This window comes from Ambystoma mexicanum, chromosome 6p (assembly GCF_040938575.1).
Source record: "Ambystoma mexicanum isolate Mex_15411 chromosome 6p, UKY_AmexF1_1, whole genome shotgun sequence".
In the NCBI taxonomy this organism is placed as follows: domain Eukaryota; kingdom Metazoa; phylum Chordata; class Amphibia; order Caudata; family Ambystomatidae; genus Ambystoma; species Ambystoma mexicanum.
The window spans coordinates 890,811,482-890,828,811 of NC_090935.1; the positions used below are offsets into that span (position 1 = coordinate 890,811,482).

Sequence of the window (17,330 nt, forward strand, 5' to 3'; positions counted from 1 at the left end):
GCTCGGGGACTGGGGCTCCCTCCAAGGATCTGGTCTTGCTGTCCGTTACCGCGCCCGGCACAGCTCGCTCGTGGCCGCACCACCAGAAAAGATACGGGTATCCACATCCCGGTTCCTCAGTCAGGTGGATGCCCACGTTAAGGCGTTCAGCTAGTGCTTCACTCTACCACCTCGCTGCCACAGGCTATGCAGCCTGGCTTGGCTCTGCTCCTCCAGTTCTTCGATGTAGAGGCTCCTTCTCCATAGGAGTTTCCTTTCTTATACATGTCACATGAACAAACACAATGTTGTCCTCCTTTGCTGATTCTGGAATTCATGCTGTGTTTAGCATTGCCTGTAGCCAATACATACAAAAATGATCTTTATGGAATATAGTAATTGTAGATGATAGTAAAGTCTTTTCCACATCTATATTTGCAGACATGTTTTTTGGACTGCGAGTTCAGATAGGGAATTGCAGTCCTTGTCCCCAAGAGAGGAGTCCCTCCCAGCGAGGTCCCGCTTTGCCAGACCCCAGAGAGGGTCTTGCGTAGCTGGCTCACCTCCCTAGCCTCACATGGGCAAGCTCCCCTCTGGGGAGAAGGGACAAATTGTCCAGATTCGTCACAATGTCTATTTAGTTGCTGCAGCCAGTTTTGTAGCCAGTTCTGCAGATGACATGAGATTAAGTCTTCGGTCTGTCCTTTGAGTGGATGGTGGGTCGCCACGGAGGTTGGGTACCACCACAAGTCACGTCACTAGATTCTGAGCCGGGTGGCAATGTTGGGAGAATCAAAAGTACACCCCTCCCTTGCTCCACATACTCGGGGAAAGAGGACTTCTCACTGCGATACTGGAAAACAGCCCCACTTTTAGGGATGATGTAATCTCTGCAGGTAAGAAGCAGATTTAGCTACTTCTTAGTTTTACTGTCCCTTTAAGGGTTTCCCAACATCAGAAAAGGATCCTATTCATTTACAATAGCAATCTCATGACAACAGATTTGATTCATGAAGGCCCACAATGGTACAGGAATCGCAGTGTTCTGAAGTAGTGAAGAATGGAGGGAGATGAGAACCGCAAGCAGCAGCAGAAGACACACAGTGCAAGGGCTGTCAACTCACGCCTATGATCCAAGATGATGGATAAGCCTCATGTGCTGGTCTGCGTGTGTTTGCGCGACCACACCTACGGCAAGTTCAACAGCTGAAATCAATGTTTTGTCTGCAACTCCCCAATCACAACTAGGGAACAGTTTTCAGCACAGCTGCATAGGCTTATAGCAAGCCTGGCATAGAGGGAGGGAGCAGGAGGAAACAGCAGAGTGGTGTGGATGTTTGGAGATTGAGGAATGGTACATTTGGAGATGGCCTGCTTCAGGAGCGATAGCAGGAGGCCAGAGAGTGGAGGAACATGCTAGGAGGGGAGAATAAAAGGAGATCAGGATGAGGTTTGAAGGTGAGCCCGCATGTGTAATATTGTGCTCACACTTGGAGTTTTGTATTTTTCACTATGTGCGCTAAATGAATGTGCGTTTATAAAAGAAAAGAGGCTTTCCTTTTGATGGCGATACTTGCAGATGCCGAGACTAGCATGAGTTGTTGAGAATGTCCATATAGGGATAGTAATTGTAAATTAGACAGAGGCCTGTTTAACCTGACAAGAGCTTGTTTTGCAGAAGGATTGTGCTTGGTCCATGTGTGTCGAAATGAGCTGAGTCTAACTGAAACTGTCTGCAGGATGCGGGTGGGGGGAAGGAATGAGTAAGCACAGCCTCGTGCACAGAGATAAGGACACAGAGGGGCACGAGAGAGAGCGAATAACAGATAACAGGAAACCACAATAGCAGATGTTGAACTGTTGACCGTTGATGCAAAGTCATGACTGGGAGGAACCGCCTTGTGGTGGACATAATCTATGTGCAGCAATGTATGACAATGTAAAACAGATGGGTATGAAAGGACCACGATGTGCAGGGGAAAGGGCGGCACTTTGACGACTTGCTTTGCGAGACGGTTGAACTTGTGGCCCATTCGCGAATGCTTGTGTGTTAATAAAGCAATGTTTACTCAACTCTTTTCTGTTTGAGTTTTTATAGGGTCCCTCTTGTACTGGTTATGGTGACGGCGAGAAATCGCACCCACAATTTTGGTGTCAGAAGTGGGATGCGAAGGAGCGACAGTCCGTCACTGGGTGAGGAACGCCGCGGCCGAACCGGAGAAGGAATTGATCACGGGGCCCCAACAACTGAATCCGCACCTTTGATTGCAACCAACGCGTCATCCTTGTTTTTCCGGCTCCGTTGGCGGTGGAACAGCAGGCTGTCACCCTTCGGGTCCGGAACACTCTGGCGGGACCCTTAAGATAAGTGGTATGGACGGATGCATGATGGAATAAGGAAATAATGATTCAGGGTTTGTGAAGAGGACGGTGGTAAGTCCGTCTATGAAGAAGTAATGTTGAAATGATGATATGATATGTTAGATACGCCAGGAGGATGTATTATTATTGTTAGCCAATAGGTGCATATTTGGGAAAGGTGAGTGTTTTAGGCAATTGCGGTATACCGCCAAGATGGGTCAAACGGCTTCCCACAAGGGAGGTATAGGCAAGAGACACTATGCCCCCCTTGAAGGAACCCCTGCATTTGATATGTTGATTAAACATGGATTGAACTCGACATTGTTTTTAAGGGAGTGGTCTGAATATACAAAATATTCGATTGAACATAATTGGCCAGATACCGGGTCCTTTGACATAGACCGCATATCCAAAATAGAAATAGAGTTAGTAAAAAGACGTGTTAGACCCGCACAGTTTGAGGCTATACGACTATGGAGGGTAGAAGCAATGCGCAGGCGCAATGCTCAGAATAAACAAAAAGCAAAGGAGCAGAAGAGAATGGTAAATCAAAAATTACATGATCTAGAGATAAAAGAGAAGGGTGAGAGGCTAGATCAGTTGGATAGACATATGATGATTAAGAACAGTGGAGGTATGTATCCTGCCGTGCCGGTGCCTCGATATGAAGATGTGATAGGGCTAGAAGCAGAACAAACAACGACTGAATTATTGTTTCCAGGAGCTACAGCTCCACCGGCAGACAGTGAGGGTGAAAGGGTGGAATTCCCAATGAAGTATGGAGACCCAGATAGGTTGATAGACCATAGGAGAACGACTACTGTAGAAAAGGATAGAGATGGAGACTTGCAAATCCTTATGACCGGGCTGTATGGCATACCCCTCAATGACAGCCTACGGGACCAATTGGGGCGTTTGACACCTTTGGAATTTAGGACAGTGGCCACTAAACTATATACCTTTTATGAGGGTAACTGTAAATTGAGAGGACAGAGTGCTGCGGATCTGCCCTCAGCATATCAGGACGCTGTCGCGTTACTACCAGTGACTGCGTCCAGTGTTCAGTTATGGGGATGTATGTCCGACATAATAGCGGAAGTCATAAGGGGAGGTGTTGAATGGGAGAAGGAAAAGAGGGCATGGGAAAGAGAGGTGAAGGAAAGAGAGGCTAAACTCAAAGATGCAGACCAGGCGGGCCAAAACGTAGCTAATCGTATGATAGCATCCATACACTCGCAGTCCATGTCCACCCTGGTGAGTCTGATGGAGGGCCTTGGCTGGCCTATACAAGTAAACGTAATTAAATATCTTCTTATTAGGGTGGATGATATAGAAGAGGAAAAGGAGCCTAGATATGTGTCCCAGTGGAATAGGATTAAGACGGAATTGGATAAGAAACTGCTATCTAATATAAGAGTGGATGATTCTGGGGCGGAAGAATGGAGAATGGCTAAGGTGGAGAAACTGTTAAAAGATTATAAAAAAATAAAAGAGAAAAACCTTAGTCACCAGTCCTCTGCTTCATCACCAGTGCAGGCCCTTGTAAGTGAACAAACAAATACGGAAAAGTTACTATTAATGCCAATGAGAGAGTGCCAACCCACCATAGAGGCAGCCACTGGTAACATGATGCGCACCTATGTGTATGTCCCTTTATCCCGAATTGAATTAATGCATATCACCAAGTCCATCCCCGACCCCCGTATAGACCCGGCAGGATTCTACAAAGAAGTAGGAAAGTTATTCAGACCAGGGTTATTTACCGTAGAGGATGTAGATAACATATTGTTAGCCATTGTCCCAGAAGAAATATGGACCCCTTTCGTGCCAAAGACAATGAAACAATAAAATGGAAAGATGTAATGGATGCGAGCAAAAATAGAAAACTGCATGAGGAATATCCTGAACCCCTAAGGGGGCATGGCATGGCAGTCCTGAGGGCTCTAGAAAAGGTGTTACCCCCATTTGATGTGAATGTGGAGAAACTGTCCGCTGTGATACAGGGTGCAAGTGAGGAAGTAGCACAGTACTTTCTGCGTTATGAAGCAGCATTCAAAGCGCACAGTGGGCTAGAGATAGGGTCTGAAACGGGCCAACGGTACTTTGCCACAAACTTTGTAGAGGGGCTCCACGGGCCAATTCAGGAGAACATTAGGAGGGCAGAAAGTACATGGATAACTAGAAACCCCCGGGATCTCCTCGAAATGGCTAGGTATTGCAAAAGAGGGGAAAGAGTGAAGGGACAACAAAAGGCACGACAAGAGAAGGATTTAAAAACCAAAGTGTTGATGCAACAGTTGCATCAAGGGCCCCAAGGTAGGTATAACTACAATTATAACGGCCCGTCACAGGGCTATAGTAGCAACATGATAGGGGGCCAAGGGACAGGAAGAGGTACAGTGCAAGGAGGTGCGCTAAATGGGAGGAGGGATGGGCTACCCCAAGATGTATGTGCCTTCTGCAAGAAATCCCAGTGTCCCCAGAGTGGTGGGAGAGGAAGGGGCGTACGGCCCCCTTCACAGACAACATTTGCCCCAGGAAATAGGACTGGTGGGTACGGCAACCAAGACAATAGAATGTTTAAACCCCCTCAACCCAATGCCTTTGACGGACAAGCAAGAGGGGATGTTCCCTGGCCGGCCCCGCCTCCCCCTTATCTACTTTATCAGCCACGACAAACGACACAAGTACAAGGTGTATGCCAGGGTGAAGAATGTGGAGAAGGGATATACTATAACGATGATTTTCAGGATAACACAAGCGATATGTCCTGAGGATGCCGGAATGAGATAGCTGGAGTGGTGCAGGTTCCTATAGACCAAAGGGGGCCTTATGCCTCTATTAGGATCGGCCCCCACCGAAACTTGAGATGTCTGGTAGACACGGGAGCTGGAAACAGTTCAGTGAATATCAGAGCCGTCCCCGCTGTCCCATTATCGGATAAAAGCAAGGTATCAGTTGGATTTGGGGGAAATCCAATAAAGACTCCTGTAAGTGAAATAGTAGAAGCGGAACTTCATGGGGTAAAATGGGAGAATGGGTGGCTGTTGACCAATCACTGCCCAGAAAACTTGTTAGGTATTGATGCATTAAAAACGCTAGGGGCCACAATATATTGCTCCCCCCAGGGAGTGAGAATGACCATAAGCAAACCTATGAGTATGATAGGAGTAATGCAAACCCTGCCCCCGGAACTCCAAGACATCCCGAATGAACTATGGGCCACTCATGGGAATGATGTAGGAGTGTTGGATGTTTCCCCAGTAGTAATCAAACTAAAGCCCGGTGCCAGGTTGCCCAGGATAAAACAATATCGCATATCACACGAGGGAGAGCAGGCACTATATCAAATAGTACAGGACATGATACGGTTAGGGGTGGTAGAGCCAACAAATGATAGCCCTTGTAACTCTCCGATCCTTCCAGTACACAAGAAAGGTGATGAAGCCGTACCCTATCGTTTTATTATTGATTTGAGAGAAATAAACAAAATAGTAGAACCCAGATATCCAGTTGTCCCTAATATTTCAAGTGTACTCACTTTAATTCCCAAAACAGTGAAATGGTTTACGGTAATTGATTTGAAAAATGCCTTCTTCAGCATTCCTATTGCCGAAGAAAGCAGGTACCTGTTTAGTTTCACTCTTCGAGATAGACAGTATCGATTTACTAGAGCCCGGCAGGGATATACAGAAAGTCCCGCCATATTCAGCCAAGCACTAAAAACACAGATGGATAACCTAGCCCTACCCGCTAACACTGCTCTGATACAATATGTTGATGATTTGCTATTATGTGCAGCCACCGAAGAGGAATGCCATTATGTGACCAGATTGGTGCTAATGCACTTAGCAGAGAATAAGCACAAGGTAGCCCTAGCCAAAATGCAGTATGTAAAACAAAAGGTCCATTATTTAGGCTTTGAGCTGTCCGAAGAGGGGCGAACCCTGTCTACTGATCGCATTGCTTTGATACAGTCCATAAAAGGTCCAGACACGGCAAAGGGTCTCCGAAGGATAATTGGTGTTTTATCCTACTGTAGGCACTGGATTCCTGAATTCTCTGTATTGATCCAGCCCATGCTAAAAGCCTTAAAAGAAGTACAAGAAAACGGCCCATTAGAATGGACACCTGAGATGGAAAAAGCCCTGACAGCTATGAAAGATGTTCTATGCCACGCACCGGCCTTAGGCACACCTGATTATACTAAGAGATTTTGCCTTTTTGTTGATGAACAGGAAGGTTGCGCTGTGTCAGTCTTGACACAGGAACAAGGGGGTAAACAGAGACCATGTGCATATTTTTCTAGCACTCTGGACTCAGTAGCTCGAGGCCTACCCCCATGCATGAGAGCAGTAGCTGCAGCAGCGACAGCCCTAAAACAAAGTGCAGGTATCATCCTAGGGAGTGAAGTAACAGTAAAGGTTCCACATACGGTAGATGTTCTTCTGAATAGAGTGCATACACAGCATTTGACTACAGCTAGACTCACACAGTATGAGATGATCCTGTTTGCCAGTAATGTAAAAATTGAACGGTGTAACACTTTGAATCCAGCGACACTGCTTCCTTTGCCCACCTCACCTGATGACATTAGGCATGATTGTGTGATCCAAATGGAAGAACACACTAAGGGTAGAGCAGACCTGCAAGACACCCCGCTGGTTGATAATGAGGGTATATTATTCTGTGATGGTTCCTGTTTCAAACTGCCAAATGGGGAGACAACAGCAGGGTATGCAGTAACTACAGGGGAACGGTTGATTGAGAGTGGGAAAGTGTGTGAAAAATCGGCCCAGGCAGCAGAATTGATTGCGCTAACGAGAGCATTAGTGTTAAGCAGCGGTATGAAAGTGACAATTTATACTGATTCAGCCTACGCGCACGGGGTGGTTTCCAGTTTTGGTAAACTCTGGGGAGAGCGTGGGTTTTTAACCTCCCAAGGTGATACTATTAAACATGCCCGATTGATTGCTGAATTATTGCAAGCCCTTACGCTGCCCAAAATGGTGGCCGTAGTGAAGTGCTCAGCGCATAAAAAAACACTGGATTATGTCACGCAGGGAAATTCTTTGGCTGACCAGATGGCTAAACTAGCTGCCACAAGGGACACTCGGTGGGAAGCCCGACAGCTCATAGTGGGGAGGGATGTGACTATGGAAGGGACGAAGGAGCGCGTAAAGGAAATCCAAGCAGATGCAACCATTGAAGAAAGACTATCTTGGCACAAGGATGATCAATATGAGGAGACGGTAGATGGGCTATGGGCACATACCAAAACGAACACCTGGGTACTACCTGACGCATACTTACCTGTGATAGTGAGCGTGACTCATGGTCCAACCCATGTTAACGCAAGAACTATGGAAGAAGTTTTAAGTACTGTGTGGTACAACAAAAGATTGGGAATGTATTGTCGCCAATGGGCAAAACAATGTGAAATATGTGTTTTATATAATGTGGGGAAAGGGGTACCGGCCCCGGCGGGCCACAGTAAGTTACCCACCTGCCCTTTTGAGGTGGTGTATATGGACTTTATACAGCTGGAGCCTGTAAATAAACATTCCTACTGTTTGGTGATGAAATGTGGGTTCTCAGGATGGGTGGAAGCATATCCCCTGCGGGACAATAGTGCCACCTCCACAGCACAATGCATATTGAAACACTGGGTGCCCTTGTATACGGTCCCCAGATATCTATGGTCTGACAATGGGACTCATTTTACTGGTGAAGTAGTAAGCAAAGTTTGCAAGGCCCTTGGTATTGATCAACGTTTCCATGCAGTTTTTCATCCTCAATCAGCTGGGATTATAGAGGGCACAAATAAGGTACTGAAGAACAAACTGGCAAAGGCTTGTGCTGAAACGGGACTGAAATGGCCGGATGCATTGCCTATTGCATTATTGAGTATGCGTACTATGCCTAAGCGTACACATGGTTTATCTCCTTTCGAAATTGTTATGGGGCGCCCACCAAGTATTGGGACCCCCATATCACCTAAGAGATTGTCTGAGCAAGCATGGCCTGCATTACAACAGTACTGTATTGGGTTAACTAATAGACTGATTTCTATTAATGCACAGGTGAACGCAGTAGCTCCATCTCCTCTGATAGGAGAAGGTCACGACGTGCAGCCCGGTGACTGGGTTGTTATAAAAGCCTTCGATCGCACCAGCGGACTGCAACCCAGATGGAGGGGCCCGTTTCAGGTGCTCCTCGCGACACAAACTGCGGTAAAAGTTGATGGCAAACCGCACTGGTACCACGCAAATCATATTAAGAAGACGCTGCCACTATTGATTCCTCCAGAAAAAGGAACCGACAAACCGCAGGTTGCAAGTGTATTGCCAGATGCCAGTGACAGGTGTGCCCATCGCCTCCGATCCCGTGACGTGTATGTGCCAAGCAACGTGTAAGGACACTGTTTTGAACGTTGATCATTAGGGAGATGAACATTTGGACTCTCTTGTTGGTTTTAGCAGAATTGTGCCTTACTGAAGACGACGGGCTTGTAGCCTGAAGGGCCTTCGGCGTTCCCCTCCTGGGACAGGCACTACGAGACGTGGGACAGATCGGATGAAGGTTTTCGGTGAGACCTACCACTACTAGAGTAATAAGGACACTGGTGCTTTAAATAGGGGATATTGCTATATCGCTAGGTTGCAACTGATATACGCTGTATACTGAGCCATATACTGAACTATGTCTACACCCGTGTATGCTGGTTTAGTCCCTGAACGGATAAGTGTATGCTCCTCAAACACAGAAGGTAAGAGGAAAATACCAGTTTGTGCCTATCACCATCACACAAGAGTTTAGGCCAAAGAATATATGTTTTAAGAGGAGCGCAAGAGGTAATCAAAGAATGATCTCGGGGTGCAGTCAAATGGTGAATCTAAATAACTACACGAAGGGATTGTTACAGATTGAAGGACATGCCTACGTCTGTAACAAGAGGGCTTATTTGTGGTTAGCCAAAGATTTTGTTGGGGTATGTTACATAGCCAGAATAATGCCGGCTGTGATGGTATATGCCCCGTCTACTCTGCATAAAGAGATACACAGCAGAAATAAACGAGCAGTAAACCCAATAATTCCTACGTATCAACCTACAGGATGGGAAACGTTTATAGATCTGATGGGGGGTCCTGGTTCCTCCAGCGGGCATCTTTATGAACAGTCAAGAAATCCAAAAGCTAAACAGGGCCCTTGAGTTCGTAATCGAAGAATCTGCAGACCTAATGGAAAACATCACTTATGAAATGAAAGCAATTCGGCTAGTGGCTCTCCAAAATAGGTATGTCTTAGACATACTTGTTATGATGTACTTATTGCCAGTGCATGCCTGCAGGAATGTTGATGTGTCCTATCTTGGAATGCTAAGTGAGCCTGTGGAATGTTTGGTAATAAATCATGCCCCAGGGTTCCAGCCTGGTCAGTTGAGCCTGGGTGATGGGGCCCGGTGGTCTCTCCTAGTTAACAGCTTATGTAACGTATAATAAAGTGCTTACAAATAACCCTAAGAAGACTACAGAAGCTGCTTTATAATATTGGCGACGAGGATTTTCAAGAACCCATGCGGAGAGGAAGAAAGCTGAGCTGTGGTGGGGGAGCAGCAGAAGAAGCAGAGAGACCACTGCCCCCAGTCATCCAGAAGTAAGTCCCATCACCCAGGGGCTCTAGAGCGCAGGGGATAAGAAAGAGAAGATAAGGGGATGTGGAAGAAGTGAACCAGTGTAGCCCCTAAATATAATTAAAACCCCTGAATGATGCGCTGGCCCCATAAGGTTGAAGCAATAAAGCTTGAAGTAATCTTAGCAGATGTGAAGTAGAGCACAAGAGATTTGGAAGTAAACAAACTCCAGATGGGCGTTTGGGCTAATAAAAAGAAATGTGGAGCCCCAGGGTCAAGCAAGGAAAAGTGTTATTCGTACTGAGGCAGTAAAGAAAACCCTAACACCCCTGGTAAGAGCAGTGCCCGTGAAGATGAAGTGTAAAGTTGGAAGTTATTTTCTATTAGCACACGTCGTCTACCCTGAATTCAGTGACAGAATATAGAGACTGTTAAAGAGGAGCGTAAATTGGAGTTTCTCCAGACACCATGATCAGGCGAAAGATGGTTATAATTGTGTGCCAGAAAGAAAAGTTGAAGAGCTGATGTGCTGGTTAACAGAAGGTGCGGTGGCTTTCTATGTTAAACAAGTGTTGACTGAAGACTGTGAGCAAAGGCCTCCATTATCGATGGATGACGGTTGGGCACCTGGAGTTAAGACAGCTTGCCTGCATGTGTAGAAATGATGACGTCAGGGTGCGTCCTGGAGAGTTGACTATCCGATGGAACACTGGAATTGTATTCATTTGCAGAATCTTGGCCCCGTAGGTGGGGACGTAGCAAAGCCGTAACTGCCAATGGATGCGCCACGGATGTGCCCCGTATGATCGGCCCGTACGAACAGGCAACGTAAAGCGAGTGTGGCTGAGGACGGATGTAGGGAAGAGAAAAGGACCCTCGGTTGTATCACGCCGGATGTGCAATGCGGAAGAAAGGTTGGAAGCCATGACAGCGTGTGCATTGACTGTACGGAGCATAACAAAAAGAAAAAAGGGCCACGCCACTCTGCAGTGCAGGAGAGTCTGAAGTGAGACGAGGGTTAAGAGAAAAGGACCCTCTTTGACGCACATCCAATCACATCGCATCCCGGAAGACCGAGGAAGCAAGACAACAGCGTTTGAAGTACTGATCTCGTTCGTATGAAGGAAGGATGCAAAGTATTGGAGTGCAGTGAGAAGTTTGATGCATGCTCCCATTTGCATCTGCCAAGGTACCCCTGGCGTAGTACCAGTATCAAAGGAGGTGATTACAAACTGTTGGTCAATGCAACCCGGTGGGAAGAACAAAGGGACAAATATGCCTCTGTATGAGGTGTTCGAAGGAAGATGTTCTCGTGTTACGGGGACTTTAAGTATCCTTTGAAAAGTGTATGGGCTATTGGTGTCATATTATGCTAAGTGAGTTAGCAATGTGGGGCAGCAGCGGATGTGGCTAATGGGACTGAATGAAGAGCATACACTGCATACCAGTATCGGTGATTGAAATGTCCTGTTGAAGCTTTGTCGTATTGTGATTGAAGAAAAACCCATTTGAGGAGTTTCAAGAAGGACTTTTATGGACACGTATGGGTTTCATGGGGCCTTGATAGTCTGCAGTCAATTTAGTAGTGTGTTGTGTGGGTGTGTTTTCATGCAACAGGAATGAGTGTGCTAGATGTTAATCTTTTGAGGATTTTAGGATACATTGCAAGACCCAATACAGACTTTTAAGTGTGGAGTAAGGCTTAGGGTCACCATCTGGCCATGGACTTGTAGGAAAACGAGCATAAAGTTGAAGTGATGTAGATAATACTTAAAGTTGCTTTAAGTTTAAGAAGTGTGGAAGAGTATTTGAGATTACCAAAATTTCAGGAAGTGTGGGAAGTGTAGTAAATTGCCAATGGTGAAGTGTGCAAGAAGTTCCAAAATAGATGAAGGTAGCGCCTTCAGGAGAGGATGTAGTTGCATCATGAGTGAAGTAAGTCTGGGGTTGAAGTCGGAATAGAGACCCATTGTGTGTAAGGTTGACCTCCCTAAGTAGTTGAGCATATAGTCTGAAGTTTGAGGGATTGCGTCCCCGTGCAGTAAAGTTGAGCATGAAGTCTGAAGTTTGAGGGATTACGTCCCCGCGCAGTAAAGTTTGAAGTCTGAAGCAAGTGTAGGGTTTTTGTCCTTGTTATTAAAATATTAAGTCTGAAGCCAGTATAGGGATTACGTCCCCTAGCAGTAGGTTTTGAAATCTGAAGCAAGTGTAGGGATGCCGTCCCATATGAGTAAAGTTGTGAAGATGAAGATGCTGTAGGGATTACTTCCCATTTTAGTAAAGTATGAAGTCTGAAGTATGGGTAAGTGTCACGACCTGAGGTAGAGCTATAGCAAAATTGCTGAAGCTGTAAGTGCTTTGTAGGAGAAGAAGTTGGGGTAAAGCTTTTACAAAGTGTGATCTGTGTAGAGGCAGTACCAGGAAGAATTTGCACCAAAGGTTGAGGTAAAACGTACGGGGCGGAAAATGCCAGTATCTGTGTTTAAGTTGTGCTTTTAAGTAAAGGAGACAGTATATGTGTAGTGTGGTCCCGTCGTCGAAGGATCTAGAATGCAGATGCCCAAATGGGTATGCGCTAAAGCTAGTGGCGTTATTGGGGGCAAGAAGCATTGATGAGCAATGACGGGGGGCAATCAAGAAAAACAACAAGTTCCCGTGTAAGATAGAAAATGATGCTGTCACTGTATTGAGCGGGAATAGCACTGGTCATTTGGGACTGATACTTGCGGGTGAAAGGGTAATTGTAAGTCGACAGAGGAAGCAATCTAATTGTGCCTCCACTGATATAAGAAGTAAGAATGCCCAGACGTAAAGATCTTGTCAGTAGAGGGTACAAGTTTTTTTGTCCAAGCCATGGAAAATGAATGTATCCTTTTTCAGATGTACTGCTTTCCGTGTAGTAGGGAAAGCATTGTTGGTATTAATTAGAGCCAAGGTAGATAAACCTAGAAAAATGCGAATGTTATGATGCTAAAAGAGAGGTGCGACATGTCATCCCGGCGGGGGTGCGAGAAGTGTAAGGGCCTGGCTGCTATGACTGTAATGCAGTATGTCGGTAACTAGAGCTGGAGATGCCCGACGGCGGAGTGTGCAATGTAATGACATGCTTCAAAGATGTATTAGTTGTATGCATTTGTATGCGGGTAAATGGCAATAAAGTGTCAAAAATGTGTGTGTTTGAGCATGAGAGGTGAGCGCACAGTGAGAATCTTCGGGGTTGTACGAAAGTGCTTAGCCGTCATGCACCATCCTGTTGACATGTATCCTTTGAATTTTTTGTGAAACTTGAGTTTAAGGTTAACGTTCATGTTACGGCTGTGTTATCACATTGGCTTTGTAGATCGTTGATGGAAGTACTCGTGGTGATTTAAGAAAGAGCACAAGAAAGAGACCCCGAGTGTGCTAGCACTAACTCCTTTGAGGCATTTCAGGGTACGTTGCTACTGCAACATGGACTTATAGGAGAGAATTCCTATGCACTAATGGTTGCAGAAGAGAGGTTATGCGAATGGTAGTATGAAGATGTGAACTAGCACTAACTCTGTTGAGGCATTTTAGGTTTGCGGCTGGAAACCAGCATGGTCTTTTAGGATTGCTTTGCTCTGCAATATGGTCTTAAAGGGTATATGTATTTATATGTGTTTACTATGGCACAGTTATGAGAATGTGTAAGAACAAAAGTTAATTGGCATGAAGTAGGAGCTTATCTCCATTGTTGAGTGGTGCGGACAGGTATGGATACCCTCCCATTGAGAAAGGGATAGCGTCCCATTGAATTAGGAATAGCGTCTCGCTGGAGAAGGGATGATGTCCCACTGTAACAATAGGGATAGCGTCCCAGTGTGTGTGTGGGATAGCGTCCCGTTGGAGAAGGGAGATCGTCCCGTTGTGTGTAGGGGTAGCGTCCCACTGTGAATAGGGATAGCGTCCCGCTGTGAATAGGGATAGCGTCCCAAATTGTGAGTAGGGATAGCATCCCACTGTCTGAAGGGATAGCGTCCCGCTGTTAGTAGGGATAGCATCCCACTGTCTGAAGGGATAGCGTCCCAAAATTGCGAGTAGGGTTAGCGTCCCACCGTCCGAAGGGATAGCGTCCCGTTGGAGAAGGGATAGCGCCCCATTTTAACCAGCAGCATAGTTTGAAGTATGAAGCATCTGTAGGGATTTCGTCCCAGATTAATAAAGAGTGAAGTTGGAAGATAGAGTAGTGGTGAAGGGATTGGGATCATATCCCACCTTAGTGAGCATGAAGTCTGAAGCTGTCAAATGGTAGCGAAGCATCTCAAGTTTCTGATGTTGTGAAAACTGAAGTTTAATGTAGATGCAGTGACACCTGTTCTTTTGTGTAACGTCCCTCCAAAAGATGTTTGGGATTATAACTTAATGCGTGTGTATGTGGCTTCCCTTTGTTTGGATTGTTATTCGAAAGAGGGGAGATGTGTTATGATGTGCTTATTGCCAGTGCATGCCTGCAGGAATGTTGATGTGTCCTATCTTGGAATGCTAAGTGAGCCTGTGGAATGTTTGGTAATAAATCATGCCCCAGGGTTCCAGCCTGGTCAGTTGAGCCTGGGTGATGGGGCCCGGTGGTCTCTCCTAGTTAACAGCTTATGTAACGTATAATAAAGTGCTTACAAATAACCCTAAGAAGACTACAGAAGCTGCTTTATAATAATACTCACTGCAGAAAGGGGCGGAGTCTGTTTTTTGGTGGGATCCCAATGCTGTGTTTACATACCAGAAGGGAGTACAGGAATCCTGGATGGAGTAAACAAACTGCATAAAGTGGCGGATAGCATCCACCAGGAGGAAGGGTCAGGAGATAGCTGGTGGATGAAGCTCCTGAAAGAAATTGGATGGCAACTTCTTACGCCTATACTGGTTCTAGCGGCAATAGTTGTAGGAATTTGTCTCTGCATCCAATGTTTCCCGGTATGTGTGTCGTGCTGTGTTTCCATGTGTTCCTCCACCGTAACATGCCTAAATGCAACAAACAAAAGCCATGTACAACAGGAATGCCTGGACATGGGAGGCCTGGAGAAGATTATGGTATACACATTATGTGATGATTAGAAATGCCTAAATTGATGCTCAAGTGTGAGCAAAAGGGTGGATTGAAGGTGAGCCCGCATGTGTAATATTGTGCTCACACTTGGAGTTTTGTATTTTTCACTATGTGCGCTAAATGAATGTGCGTCTATAAAAGAAAAGAGGCTTTCCTTTTGATGGCGATACTTGCAGATGCCGAGACTAGCATGAGTTGTTGAGAATGTCCATATAGGGATAGTAATTGTAAATTAGACAGAGGCCTGTTTAACCTGACAAGAGCTTGTTTTGCAGAAGGATTGTGCTTGGTCCATGTGTGTCGAAATGAGCTGAGTCTAACTGAAACTGTCTGCAGGATGCGGGTGGGGGGAAGGAATGAGTAAGCACAGCCTCGTGCACAGAGATAAGGACACAGAGGGGCACGAGAGAGAGCGAATAACAGATAACAGGAAACCACAATAGCAGATGTTGAACTGTTGACCGTTGATGCAAAGTCATGACTGGGAGGAACCGCCTTGTGGTGGACATAATCTATGTGCAGCAATGTATGACAATGTAAAACAGATGGGTATAAAAGGACCACGATGTGCAGGGGAAAGGGCGGCACTTTGACGACTTGCTTTGCGAGACGGTTGAACTTGTGGCCCATTCGCGAATGCTTGTGTGTTAATAAAGCAATGTTTACTCAACTCTTTTCTGTTTGAGTTTTTATAGGGTCCCTCTTGTACTGGTTATGGTGACGGCGAGAAATCGCACCCACAGGTTGGAGGAAACTGCTAAGAGGGTAGAAGAGGAAGAAAATGAGAACAATACGATTATTGGAGGAATATTATAAAAGGATAAAAACATCAGAAGGAGGTTGGAGGAAGGCAATAGGAAGCGCAAAAGAAGAGCAGGAAGTGCCACATCAGACTGAGGAAGGAGGAAACAAAATACTGAGAGGGAGAGGAGGGTTTATACAGAATAGGAGGGAGGAAAGATCAAGCAATGTGGTAGAAAGTGACACTGAGAAATAAGATGATGTTGGAGAGCAAATTATGTCAAGTCTTGGGAAGACTAAGGAGTATCAGGAGGAGTGAAACCTCAAGTCCCTAAATTGGTGAAACTGGGAGGGATGGAGGAACGAGCATGTGGTGAATTGTAGAGGAGGTCAAGAAAAGAGAACGGGAGCAGGAGAAAAAAGGGAACCTGAGAGATTTCCCATGTGTACAAGCACACAGACAGATAGCAAGGAGAGCGTGATAGCGACCTGATAAGCAATTGTTCCGGGACTCTAATCCAGGGAGGTGGTGAAAGGCCTATAGGAAAGCCTTGGTCAGCCAAATGGTGGCGCCGGTTTGCAAGAAATATTGAGTCCTTTATGAAAATCAGTCTTGGAAACGTGACGGAAGTTGTACAGCAACTACTACTCTGGGCTTGAGACTGAGGAGGTCTTCCACACCATATACAAGCCTCAAAAAACCCTGCAAAAAAAGAAGGAAATCATCTACGCCAAACAGTTTGATTCAAGTATCTTCACAAGACATTGTAAGAGACATTCTTTTGAGCAATCTTGAATTTGAAAAGTTATCCTCACTACTTATTGGAGTTATATACATTTTATTTGGTTCCAAATAAAACATTTTGTCTACATTTCAGAATTATGTCTTCTGTAAAATCCACTCAGTTTTGTGACAGTCAGCGTAAGGCCAGTAAGGTAATTTGTGAACAAACTAGCAAAAAGTACCCATACTCCGAACGGGTTCTGTGGACAGACATGACAACACTCATCAATTGTTAAAAATGAATTATCATGTGGATCGCTGTTCCCATTCTCTTATCGCTTGATGTACTTAGCTCTCTGAAATAAACTGCAATGAGAATGGGCGTGTGCAGCTGGCTGACATACCCCGGAGCAGATGTTGGGGGAGGAGAGAGTTGGTGTACTGCTGCATAATGGCACCTACTGTGGTCCCTTCCCCACCTTTTGCATCACCCGGGCGTAGCGCGCTGTATTGCGGTGCAACTGTCTCAGAAACCGTGCATTCTAGGGTTGAGGACCGGCCCTTCTACGACCACAGTGATGATTCGCCGATTTCAGGCAACAGTCTCATGTGTGAGGGTGCTGAAATCCGGGGAAAGGGGTGGGGAGTCCAAATGTTGTGTAGCCAGTAATGTCTGTAGGGCCGCAACAGGTAACTATGCAACATTTGATGCAGATTGGTGAAACGGTGTGGAATTGTATAAGGAACAAAACTTTGCCAGGCCACAAACCCACACATGATCATCTTTATAAATATAGAATTAGTTAGGTGGCCTGAAAATAGATAGT

At 45.7% G+C, this 17,330-nt stretch overlaps 1 protein-coding gene across 5 annotated transcripts in view; it reads right to left on the reverse strand.

Moving 5' to 3' along the window:
* MCC (MCC regulator of WNT signaling pathway) overlaps positions 1-17,330 on the reverse strand; it is a 2,118,336-nt gene that overhangs the window by 815,177 nt on the left and 1,285,829 nt on the right. The window lies entirely within an intron of this gene.